Source organism: Mya arenaria, chromosome 3 (assembly GCF_026914265.1).
Source record: "Mya arenaria isolate MELC-2E11 chromosome 3, ASM2691426v1".
Classification (NCBI taxonomy): domain Eukaryota; kingdom Metazoa; phylum Mollusca; class Bivalvia; order Myida; family Myidae; genus Mya; species Mya arenaria.
The window spans coordinates 22,289,030-22,299,860 of NC_069124.1; the positions used below are offsets into that span (position 1 = coordinate 22,289,030).

The following is a 10,831-nucleotide window of genomic DNA, read 5'->3' on the forward strand; positions in this document are numbered from 1 at the left end:
TATATCAAACTATGTTTCATCCATCTACATTACAGCAGGAATCAGATTTACGAATATAATTATGGAAACTGATCGAAATCAAGATTGTTATAGAACTCTCATATATAAACGGTGGAGCCGTTAAGCTCGTCCAAGTATTTCCATATCTTTTAGTGTCGGTGGCATTTTCGGCAGCAGAGTCGTCGGCATCGTTGTAAAAAATTCCTTGGCCAAACTCTAAATCCGTTCCTGATTATTAGTGGATACTGCTATAACGTGATGTGTAGGAACCATATTTAAAGACATACCTTTGGATTTATTTTACCTCTTTTGGCTCTATGTCGCTATGACTTAAAACTGAAAATAGTTTCCGCTCAATTCATTTTAATAGAAATGATAGCGATGCAACTTATGGCAGACGATTTGGGATTGTTTACTTGGTTGGTAGGTTGAAGGTCATGGTCGCTGGGGTTTTAAGATAGAAACATGCTTGCCCAGTTCAACAAATTGTATTCATGTTTATTGTTGCTTACGAATAATGTAAATTATCTCAATTTCAATCTTATAAGCCACAGCCAATTCGTCTAACAGTAACTTGTGCTATTTACTATGTTATACATTTATAGATACATATGTTGTTTAAGTATACTCACATATTTAAATGTGCTGCTAAACAGATGGTTGTGTTTTGTTGAATATTTTAACTGACAGGTAAAACAATCATACCTTGTTGCCTCAGATTTCTCAAGCATGTAGCGTTGTGGAAACCTCAGACTCCTTTTACTGCTAAAAACATCAGGTTTTAAATTTAAAATTTGAGAATGAGATTTTTTGAATGAAAATAAAACACAATTTAAATAAGAAAAGACACATAGAAGTTACAAAAAGAAGTTTTTACATGTTTCTGTCCATGTCACTAGAGTGTTTAGATGTGTTTACATTGCCTTATTTGATTTTTAATGTAAATTACTTCCCTTGAAATAATTCTAAATCCGCTTTATAATTTATATGTTTATAGTTGCTTGAATCAATATCGTTGTTGTAATCACACATGTGGTAATTTTAATGTTGTTTTATAACAACAAGGAAAATGGCTATTTATTATTTTCGAGTTATCTGCGCCTTAATTTATTTTGCAAGTTATTTTGGGACATTACTTTGAGAAAGCTCACAAACATTTATTATTTCAACATTTAATTTTATCATACAGAGTTCAGCCGTAGTCCTGAGTACCGTGATATACAAATTCCGGAAATAAGGTCGAATGTTTGTGAAACGAAAAGGTCACTGACGGACAAAATCATTCACCTCGAACAGCAACAAGCAGACGATACTAGGGAAAGGTTATGGAGTACCTATAGAAGTAAGTCCATATTAACACGTAGGTCCGAGGTAAGTCAAACTTATGAAGTAGCTATAACGGTAATTTAATTTAAATAGATGTATATCCCGTCAAATCTGTGTTATAGAGGGCATTTACATTAAATGGCAAGTCAATGTTTAGGAAAGATGCTTTAGTAAGTCAATGTTAAATAGTAGTTATAGTGTGCAATGATAATAATTATTGATATAGCTTTGTTGGTAAGTAAATTTAGTTAATTTATCGAATAACTGCATTATATTATATATCAATGATATTGGGTAACTATCACGTTCAGTCAATTTATCAAGAAGCAACAATGTTTAATGGACATAGTCAATGTTATCAAGTGCTAATATTGGTAAGTCAAATTTTGAAGTAACTTCATGTATCACTTTAATGCAATGTTATACAATGCAGCTTTAATAATGTTGTGAAAGTAGCTGTACTGGTTAGTCATTGTTATTGACTTTACCTGCATTTATACCGATAGCAAATTGCATGGAACAGCTATAATATCTATTCAATGTTACAAACATTGGAGACTGTTAACTGGAAAACACATGAAATGAAACAGAACTTATTTTTATGTTTCCATAGACAAGCCGAACAATCGTGACCTGGCTTTCCCATTGCTAGGTATTGTTGTACAGATTGACTTCCAATCATACTATAACAACCTACTAGATATCTTCTTGTTGGTTAAGGAACAAGGCGAGACCAACCAATGTGCTGCTTTCATCTCCAAAATATCTCCGGTAGGAATGCAAGTGCTGATTGTACCTGCACATCATATAATTAGTGACTTTCCTTATCCTTTTCTCTAGCATTGTGATGTTATGCTCGAAAAATGATAAATACCGAACGTCACTCTCATCTACAACTACTTTTAAATGTATTAACTTACAGCTGAAACAGAATCTATCAAGATTTCATTTAGCCTTAATAGATTTTATCCACTCTTTGTGCGACGGCGTTCTGTTTTCGAAGAAAGAAAGGATAAAAAGTTATCGTAGCACTAAAGACGTCATTGCATTTTAACGTTTTGAGCTTGTTTGTTTTACGAGGAACAAAAGTTTAATATGCTAATGCCGTGTAACTTGCCTACATGCAACGACGCTTTTGAAATATTATAAAAGTAGAAACTAAACACAATAAAAACAATTCTAAATAGGCAGTCAATTTAAAACAAATATATGTATTACATATTAATGTCCATTTTAACTGTGATTGTTCGACAGTTAACTTTTCATTGAATGCCTTCCATAGATCATCTCCAAGCGCGGCAAGATTGATGCGTTTGAGAAGAACGGAAGAATTGGAACGAAGACAACCCTTCAAGATATTCAGAAACTGAAGGTATTGTCGCTTTGATGCCCCATTCGAAGAAGATTGGGTATATAAGTTTGCAAAAACGGCCTGTCAGATGGTCAATCTGTTGGTTAGTCTTTGTGTCGGTAGGTAGACTATGTTTTGCACGTACAATAAGTCCACATCAGTTTCATATTGGACCATAAAACTTCAGAGGAATATAGCCCTTAACTATCAACCACATTGCTGTTGGGGTCAGTAAGTCAAAGGTCAAGATCACTATAAGTTCTTGTATTACATTTTTTCTGCACAAAATCTTGAAAAAGATTTGACTACTGTAGTACCAAGACACTAATCCAATATATTCCCAAAAATAATCTGGGGCTCAGAAGGTAAAAGGTTTAGGTCAAAGCAAATGTCGTTTTAAAATGTATTGGGTTATATGTCCCCTTTTTGGTGTCATTCACGCCTCAACGGTTAAGGTAATATTCAACACGGTAACGCTTGTTTTCACAGCACTTTAAGACAAATGTCACCTTGGGGCAAGAAAAACTCGCTGGTAGGTTATACTTGACGAATAGATATATCAATGTCAGTAGTTCAAAGGTGAATGTCACAGTTAATATTGTTCGGACATGGACATCATTGTCTGAGAAATCCTTGAAAACAATTTGACCTAGGACCATGCAATATATGTACTGGGTGGTCCTTGCAGGGAGCTCAAACTAGGGTTAAATTATGTCTGCACACTTCGCCTAGTGACATACATGACTCAGCACGTATTTATCAAGCTACATAGTACTGATGCACATGTATTACTGTTGTTTTGTTAGCACACTTTTCACCAAATTGTCTTTTGTTCAGTTTCCAACCTGGAACTTGGTAGTGTTGTCAATAACAAGGGCTCTGGTTTGATCGTCGGTAGAGTTATCATCATAGTTAAAACACTTGTTGTACATATACTACTTCACACGCACATGTGTATCAATGCTCATAACTATAATTTTGATAATCGTCGAGTACCGTCCCTTCATCGAATGAAAATATAAACAAACGAACATTTGCATCTGCTTGAGACGCCCTTGTATCATTATCAGGTTAAAACTAAGCATCTTTCTTAAATCATCTTACAGGACAATCTGATAGTTGACATCAGTGTTGTTTTTGTGCACCAACGCGATGGACGACAGTACAGTAGTACTCAGAGAGTTGACCTGGGACTTCCGCTCGTGTCAAATCTGAAACTGTGGAAGCCCGCAATAGGCTTTGAGCCCACGTATCGGGAGCCCCTTGAACAAGACCAAACAGACAGTATCTGATATTAAGAGATTATTGAGTCAAAAGTAATAGCTACATAAGTTTGTATTAACATATTATTCCAACGTGCTTTTAGTTGGATTCAAATTTTTAGTTGACAAACAATCAATGACAGCAACAAACATTTTTTTACTCAACGTAAACACATTTAGTTTTTATTTACTTTGCTACCGCTTCTAAATGCTTTGAAAAACTGATCTTGTGTATTCAAGACTTAAGTTGATCAAAGTAAACTTTGAATATAGTAAACAAAACCACGTATGTGCTATCTCTCAATATAAAAGAGTATGTCTAACGTACTTTCTCTGAGGCCTGGTTGAAGACAAGAGTTAACCAATTCATCTCAATATCATGTATATTTTTTTCTTGGTATAATTCTTAATGAAATATTACACAAGCATGTTTCGTCGTTTACAAGTCAAAGTTTTTCCTCATTTAAAAATAATCAAGTTCATGTGCTTTTTGGAAAAAAAAATATTCCGGATACTGCCAGAGTGATGCTTTTGTGCGCACCATCTGCGGCCTGTCATGCAAACACATCAACCTTTATCGTAACTAAAAAGCAGTTCAAGATAATCCAAGTCCTGGATCGCATGTTGCCGGAGATAATATGAACATGCATCGCAAAGCGGAATATATATTGCTTTAATAAATGTATTGTTTAGAGCCTAGTTTATCATCACGGACAGTGTATTTCTATGTTGATTATTTGATCAATTAACACGATTGTGTAATTCTTGCATGATGTTTGATATATGTTTGTTATGTACCATCAAATGTTTTATTTGAATGAAAATGCTGGCCACAAGTTAACACATTGTACTGATGTTTCTTAAGTATTGCATTTTTCAATTTTCTCATTTTGTGGCCTATGTAAATGCTACTTTTAATAATGATGAAGTTGTGACTGAATTTATCTATTTTTCAATTTGCTGCTGAACGAAGCCTTGTCTTGATAGAAACGCATGTTTCTGAACGAAACATTGTCATAATAGACACGCATGCTGCTGAACGAATCATTGTCCTAGTAGACGCGCATGTTTCTGAACGAAACATTGTCATAATAGACACGCATGCTGCTGAACGAATCATTGTCCTAGTAGACGCGCATGTTTCTGAACGAAACATTGTCATAATAGACACGCATGCTGCTAAACGAATCTTTGTTCTAGTAGACGCGCATGTTTCTGAACGAAACATTGTCATAATAGACACGCATGCTGCTGAACGAATCATTGTCCTAGTAGACGCGCATGTTTCTGAACGAAACATTGTCATAATAGACACGCATGCTGCTAAACGAATCTTTGTTTTAGTAGACGCATATGTTTCTGAACGAAACAGTGTCATAATAGACACGCATGCTGCTAAACGAATCTTTGTTCTAGTAGACGCGCATGTTTCTGAACGAAACATTGTCATAATAGAGACGAAGATGCTGAACGAAGCCTTGTTATAAGAGACAGGCATGCTACTGAACGAATCATTGTCATAATAGAGACGCATGCTTCTGAATGAAGCCTTGTCATAATAGAAACGCATGTCTCTGAACGAAGCTGTGTTCGGATAGACAGGAATTTTGTTGAACAAATCCTTGTTATAATAAACAAGCATGTTACTGAACGAAGCCTTGTCAAAATAGACACGCATGTTACTGAACGAAGCCTTATCCTAATAGAAAAACATGTTTCTGAACGAAGTCTTGTTTTTTAACAGACACGCATGCTTCTGAACGAACCCAAGTTATATAGACACGCATGTTACTGAACGAACTATTGTCATGATAGACACGCATGTTACTGAGCTAAGCCTTGTCCTAATAGGTACACATGTTAATGAACGAAACCTTTTCCTAATTGACACGCATGTTACTGAACGAAGCCTTATCCTAATAGACACACATGTTTCTGAACGAAGCCTTGTTTCTTAATAGACATGCATGCTTCTGAACGAAGCCAAGTTATAATAGACACGCATGTTACTGAACGAAGTCTTGTCATGATAGACACGCATGTCACTGAGCTAAGCCTTGTCCTAATAGGGACACATGTTATTGAACGAAGCCATGTCCTAATGGGACACATGTTACTGAACGAAACATTGTCCTAATTGACACGCATGTGACTTAATGAATCCTTGTTCTAATAGACACGCATGTTTCTGAACGAAGTCTTGTCCTAATAGACACGCATGTTACTGAACGAAGCCTTGTTATAACTGACTTGCATGTTACTGCACGAAGCCTTGTTATAACTGACACGCATGTTACTGAACGAAGCCTTGTCATAAAAAACAGGCATGTGCCTAAACGAATCTTTGTTTAAATAGAAACGCATGTTTCTGAACGAAGTATTGTCCTAATTGACACGCATGCTACTAAACGAGGTCTTGACACAATATACACGAATGTTTCTGGACGAAGTCAAGTGCTAATAGACACGCATGCTTCTGAACGAAGCCTTGTCATAATAGACGCGTGTGTGCCTGAACGAAAGCCTTACTTAAACAGATACACATGTTGTATAATTAAGCTAACATACAACTGTTACAATTGACATACATATGACCGAACAAAGCCTTTCTATTAAAGACACCCTTGTTACCTAATGAAGCCATGTTATATCAGATTTATATGTAGCTGAACACAGCCTTATTGTAGCAGGCATACATGTAACTTAACGAAGCCTTGTTATATTAGAAATACATGTCACTAAACGAAGCCTTGTTATATTAGAAATACATGTCACTAAACGAAGCCTTGTTAAAATAAACATACATGCAACTGAAAAAAGCCGTTGTATTTAACTAGTGAAAGAAAATGTCATTTTAATTCTAGTGAACGAAAAGATGATTTCAAAAAGTATCTAAAAGTTGTGAAATTGGCGTGTATCTCCAATGGATACTGATTTTACCTATAAACGTATGATATTGCTGCAAAAGTAACACTTTATGTATTAAACTTTGTTTAGTTAATTTGTATTTGTTAAAAATAACTTTTCAAGTCGCACACACGTCCATGTACAACACACTCGACGTGTTGTATCATCGCTATCAATCGGGCAATCAGCAACACTTCGCACTTTGTTCACCAAATTGTCTCAATGATGGAAGATTCTAGATGGATAAATGCCACCGATCCTTACAAAGGGATCATGTGCGACCTTGGAGTTAACCATGTTTTGCAGTACTGTACATCAATTTCAGACGACTTTTGCCATCGGTTATGGCAACATGTGAGAAGGCAGTTTTTACTACCGGTTAAAGCATGTTAAGCAGATCTCTTAAACAAATAATTGATTTCATCATTTCTTCAACACAGCCTTTTTGCATTAAATATTGTGTGGGGTTTTTCATTCATTAAACGTTTAGAGTAGCTGTAAATATACAGTCATAATTTCTGATTGTTTTGTGGTAAATCTTAAATATTGCTATTTCACTTATTGTAAAAAAGTTTGGTTGTTGTTTAGGGTCAGGTTCAATTATTTAAATCATATTTTAAAAATTAAATGATTTTTGTGAAAGTCCCTTTATGAAGCATTAAATTATACAATCACGCAATTAATTCAATATTATGAAAATGTGTAATACAAACATGAAATAAGGGTCCTTGTATTTATTTAGTGTTTTTTGTTTTTTTCTTTTCATACGAAAACTGTGATCAAATTGATGTTAAAAGGCATATATCAATTGGCGGTCAAATGAATACCATAATTGCAAACAGAAGTTTTTTTACGAATTCATCTTGATATCAAATCAACTTTCAACTTTGGATTACCGACATTGTAAGACGGTATTTATCATTCAAGTGTGTTTTCTGTTAACTGATATTAAACTATTGTTATCCTAACGATTCAATGTATGTGTAAATATTCATAATTGAGCCGTGCTGTATATGTTACAATGGAAAAGAAAAGCTTTTATAATGAAAAGACGCATTTGTGTACCCTGTATAAAGGGTATCTTTTTATGTAACTTATTTTCTACTTTGATTGTCAATATTTTAAGCAACACAAACCAGTCTATTCTTACAAAATGGACATTTTATAGAATTATAGTACGTTAGAAAGAACAAAAACCTATACAAAATATCAAAAGAACATCGGATCAAGTCACAGGCAAGTTTACCCTACAGAGATAGTAGAAATATAATGATAGTTTGATAGTGGTTATTGTAGTTGATAAACCACGCACTTGCTTGTGAGGATATATTAATTGAATCCTAAGTCAATGGATTAAACTCAGGTTAGATTTCTTAGGTCAATACTTTAAAGCTAAAAGGTTATCTTACACTTGACACATGTAGGGCACCTCAGTATGATAAATATATAATTATTGTACATACAGATACGAGATATTCCTAAAACACTTCAAGTTTACTCGAAAGTACCAACTGATAGTCGAATATATCATATTACTTCCTTGTTCATTTTTAAAAGTTTCAGATATCTTAATCGCTATGTACAAACATTTTGAAAATGATTATGTGTAAGTTAATTTCGATAGAGCTAAACTTTTAAAAAAACTCTTATTTTGCTGGACTAAATGGCTCGATTAATATATTCAGAATATATCGTACTTATGAGAGAATGCTTTTGATATCGATATGTGTATTGGTCACGTTCTGCTGTTAAAATATTGATTAAAGATTCAACAAATATAAAGCGGATATTTGTTTGGTTCATTGTAAACTTGCAAGATATTTCACCGAGTGAGCGCCGAATGTTTTATTTCACAAATGACGTAGGTGAAATATATTGCGAACTTACACTGAAAATAACTTTTTTATTAATGTTTTCCTTATTTTTTGTTTATGAGGATATAAAATGGGATAAATAAAAAATTATAGCTATGAACTGCGGTGACATTTGATTTTGAAGTGGGATCAGGCAGTGAAAAATATCATTTTATACCACTGATAAAAAAAACTCATAAACCATATACAGTTGTGTGTAGAAGTTAAAAAACTAGAATCGAATTGACTACCTCATCGGCTACAACTAAAATTATCAGTCTTGCTGAACATACCATACATCGACTTTTTAATGGGTATAGATATTCATGACATGAATGGCTTAGGCAACGCCGTTTTTTTTGTTTCTGTGATTTTTAACCAAAAACATTTGCGCGGGCGAGAATAATAATAGGAATATTTTCATTTAAATTTTTCTGAAAAAACTAACAGAGCGAAGAGCGTTTTTTTTAAAAAAACCAATATATATAATTAAAGAGTTTGTCAAACATAATTGCCCTTTAACCCTTTCACCCTTTTTTAACAATCGTGCACTTCCCTATTAGTTAATGAAAATATATGCAAGGTAAAATCAGGCAACGCAAAATTAATTTGATTTGGCCTCATGAGTGTTTATTTGATAACAATAATGAGCTTCTGGTTTTTTTCAAAAGTAACATGTGGTTTTATTTTATTATTGTCGCTATATCCCATACTACATTGTTTACTTATTGATTTGCCCTATACGCGCTGTTTAATCTGTTTTAAACTGATATCATATTACATACAAGTAATTAAATAGTGATTTGGAGTTAAAAATAGAATGGGGATTTTGGTCTGACTTCATCAATTAAACCAAATAAAAGATATGACATCAATTAAACCAAATAAAAGATATGACATCAATTAAACCAAATAAAAGATATGACATAAATTAATCCAAATAAAAGATATGACAATAGTGTTTACGATTTAAGAATACGTATGATATCATCCATACTAGTCGCTCCTATATTGAATCGGCAGTGCGCCGAATGATAAATATTGAATAATATCTTTTTTTATTATGACAACTACATGCAAAGCTCTTACACTGTGAATAAACAAAAAGTGCAACGAAAACACCAACGCGACCGTATATGCTAAATATCAAGGTGAATTAGTTCTCTCTGATAAAAAAATAGTGATATTTTTTCATATACTTTTTTTAATCTTAAATGCAAGAGTGCCTTACCACTCGAAGGGCTGTATCACATTTCAAAAAATAAAGTTGTCAGTAAAAAGCACAGATATTTGACTGAAATATGACCATTTACCTCGACACCGAGCAGGATATGTTCGCATGTGTGACTACGATGTAATACTCGTTTCTCCAGAGTGCCCCACAGAACGTGGCACGATATCTATATACATTTTGAAATCTGTATTCAATACATGAAACCAAATGTTTAAGACCCTGAATGCCATATCAATTGATCGATAGCGTCCATTGTGTTTTTTCGCGGTTTCAAGTTAAAGGTAAACCAGTTGATTTAAGATACCCAAAATGATCGTTACATAGACGTTTATCGGAATGTAATATGTATTTAAGAAGACAAACACTCGAATATTTTTTTAAACATGCGGTTATATCGGTTGTGTATATGATATTTCATTGATTAAATGTAAATAATAAATCTTTGCATGCAGTTTTAAAGAAACGAACTATTGTTAGCCATAACGATACCCCAGCCACATTAAATCGACTTGTTCGTTCTTTTCTCTTTTCTTTTTAAATTAAACTTCTTACAACTCCTGCTGGAAACACATTTTAATGTAAGTCAGTTAGAACACATTATGCATATTTTTATATTTGAGATGGCACACAAGCTTCGCTCGTTCCGCCCTGCTTAAACATCAAGATGTTATGATAAAGTATCTACATAATGCATTTGAATTTTTGCTTAAATGTTTAAGAAAAAAATCTGAAACGAAAGAGCTTTGTTATTAAACATCAATGCATTGACTACGTCTTGTAATTACAACATATAGTAATATCTTCTTTTTGTAGTTTTGTTTTACTATTTGTACGTGTGTTCCTTTAAAAAGTGAGTAAGCTTAAAGATATGCTCAACATTCAGTTATTGATCAAAGTA

At 33.7% G+C, this 10,831-nt stretch overlaps 1 long non-coding RNA gene across 1 annotated transcript; it reads left to right on the top strand.

The window, feature by feature from the left end:
- Positions 1-1,973: 1,973 nt before the first annotated feature.
- LOC128229117 (uncharacterized) lies at positions 1,974-4,128 on the top strand. Its single transcript, XR_008260033.1, has 3 exons — positions 1,974-2,097; positions 2,609-2,698; positions 3,784-4,128. It is a non-coding gene; the product is annotated as an uncharacterized LOC128229117 (long non-coding RNA).
- The last annotated feature ends 6,703 nt before the right edge of the window (positions 4,129-10,831 follow it).